Source organism: Cryptotermes secundus, unplaced genomic scaffold, assembly GCF_002891405.2.
Source record: "Cryptotermes secundus unplaced genomic scaffold, Csec_1.0 scaffold824, whole genome shotgun sequence".
NCBI lineage: Eukaryota > Metazoa > Arthropoda > Insecta > Blattodea > Kalotermitidae > Cryptotermes > Cryptotermes secundus.
Window position 1 is genome coordinate 36,626 of NW_019727106.1, and position 2,855 is coordinate 39,480.

Here is a 2,855-nt window from a genome sequence, read left to right on the forward strand (position 1 = left end):
AATTTTCCATAGTCGGTCATAACTGTCAGCATTTCTGTCAGTTTCTGTACTGTTGTCTGCAAAATGTAGAAAACGAAGAATGTGAAGAAAATGGTCGCGTTTCATTGTGTTAGAGTAGAAAGGTGTGGCAAATTGTTCAGCAGTCGACCAGTAGTCCTTTAGTGTGTCTCTAATGTCATGTCCCATTTGAATGATTATTCCTAGAAACAGAAACATCTCGGATTCAGTTACGTCAGGCCGCGGAGATGGTCCGTCTTCAAGTCTATCTAGGTACTGGTGATAGTACCTATTCGTCTCTTCCACCAGCAGATGGATAATCCCCGCAAAGTACAGCATGAAAACGCAGAGGGGTGGAATCCTTATTCACGTGTGGAGCTGCAGTGATATTTATCCACACAGCTACACCGGAATAATTATTCACACCTCTCTAGCCACACTGGTCTGGCGGTCCCCAAGTTGCCGACGAAGGTGATGACCCTTCGTCCGCGGAATCAGAATTCCAACTTGCTTCGCCACTGTCCGAATCGGTTGAATAGCAGTCCGAATCTGTGTCATTGAACAGCTGTTTTTCAATTTCAGTATCTTCCATACGACGTCGTTGTGTGGCCATGGTGAATTATACGGCTCTCTAGCAGTGAATGGTTTACTGCCAGCACAGTGCTTAGACCACGACCAGAAGCCATAAATCGCACCCACACATACAAAAATCTCATTCACGTCTTAGCTGAATATCTGCTTCAAAAATGGTTCATGATGTCATGGGTGGCTGACCTCATATTGCGATGTTTCAAAATCGTTACAAACACAATGGTTTGACTGCAATGAATGAACAAATGACCGATCTGGCAACACCATATTCTGAGAACATTCTCCTGTGTATTTCTAACAGAGAGATATTTCAGACGCCCACACTTATACCGACATGTCCCATACGATAAATAAGCTTCAACAAGAGGTAGGCATTGTATGTGAGGCCACCACAGGGACTTACACTGCTAAAACACATGGTGCAGAAAATGTATTACACTGCTAGAACGCATGGTGCAGAAAATGTATGAATTTCGGGATTTTTTTTTGGAATGAGTGTAACTTTTTTTACAGATATTAAAATCTGTAAATTAGAATATCTGATTCTATATTCTTTCTACATTAAAGGAGCGTTCATTTCGTTCGTTTATCATAAAAAATGTAGAAATTACACCATTTTCAGAAACATGCTTACAATTTCATCGCTCTAGAAGGGCGGGCATTTAAATAAACTCCATCCAGCTGCCCCTACCGGAAATTAAATGGCCCGTCCGATAAAGGTTAAGAGAGTGAATCATTTATTTATAAATAATGTAGGGCAGTTTGTAGATACAATTTGTTTGTATGGTACTGAACTTTACAGTACCCAACACCTTAGTAACCAAGGGTCACACTGGGGAGGACTTTGTATATAACATGACTACACAGTAAAAGACAAAAGAATGTTATGACACATTTGGGTTTTTTTCAGTGATTTTAGCCAAATGTTTCTGTAGTATTTTAAAGTTGGCCACAACTGTTTCTTAATCCTTTTCTGATCAACTTTTATTTATTTGTATCCTGTTATTTCAGTCTGTATAAATTGACACAGATGAGGAAGTTTTACGAAGTAATAACTTGAAATAAAGTTTGCCCGCATGTATGTGACTGAGATTTATGGACATTGCTGGGATTGTGCATGTGCACGTGCAAATGTGCATGCTTGCTCATGTTAGTACATTTCTGGCCCTTTCTCTCCCCATCCCCACCGAAATGCTCATATCCATCAGTTCTTCTTTTTAGCACAAGCTGCAAGAACTGTTTGAACACTCACTAAGGCTCTTCATAGGGCTGCACCATAGCTCAAGCGGTTAGTCGCTGGCTTCCCACCGCGGTGGCCCGGGTCTGGTCAAGTGGGATTTGTGGTGGACAAAGAAGCGATGGGGCAGGTTCTCTCCGAGTACTTCGGTTTCCCCTGCTAATCTTCATTCCACCAATTGCTCCACAATCACCCTCACCTATCATCTTGGACTGGTACAATAGGCCAAAAGTGCCTGCAGTACAAGGAACTTAGTCCCAGCCCACTAGCAATAAAAAAAAAGGCTCTTCATATAATTCACTCATGGAAACTGTTACCCACCAGTTGTTCACCTGCCATCAGAGTCCCTCAAGAGGTCCCTTCACTGAACAGCTGGCAACAGGTTTAGGCAAGTGCAAGGTCATGGTGCTCATTGATTCTAAAATTCCATGTGTTTTGAATAGGCTGTGCTTTGTGTATTCATTGCAGATGATTTTGTTGTGTCTTTAACATTGGTTTCAGAACTGGCGTAGTTACATACTGCATAGTGTTATGTTACTCAGTACTGTATCAGAGACATGTAAATATCACAGGTGATTCAGAGAAGGACAGTAATGGAGCTTTGGAAGATATGAAATTGAGTCTTGCATCGACATTTAACAACTGTACAGAGCACTGGAAAAACTACAGTGCGTACAATCAAGTGCGCACCGCGGCTGCAATTTGCCGTGAGTCATACCACCACAGAACGGATGCAACTCCTCCCCGCGACTGCAGTGCTCCTACGCCGATGGTTGCATAATCGGAACCCGAGGTTGCATTAAACAGTCAGTCTTTGTCTTGCTGTGGAAGTGGAGTGGAATGTTTACAGCTGTCGACAGACGGTGGAAATGAAGTTCACTATTAAACAGCGTGTGTTTATTGTCGAAACTATTGCAAGGAAAAACATTTACAGAAAATTCGCACGTAGGTTTCGTCAGAAATATCCTGACTCGCCAGTTCCCACAAAGTCGTGTGTAAACAGGCTTCTGAAAAAGTGGCGGGCCACAGG

At 42.4% G+C, this 2,855-nt stretch overlaps 1 protein-coding gene across 1 annotated transcript in view; it reads left to right on the forward strand.

Moving 5' to 3' along the window:
* The window catches only part of LOC111864487 (DNA polymerase zeta catalytic subunit), a 78,633-nt gene that overhangs the window by 33,369 nt on the left and 42,409 nt on the right, over positions 1-2,855 (forward strand). The gene's annotated exons all lie outside the window — the stretch shown is intronic.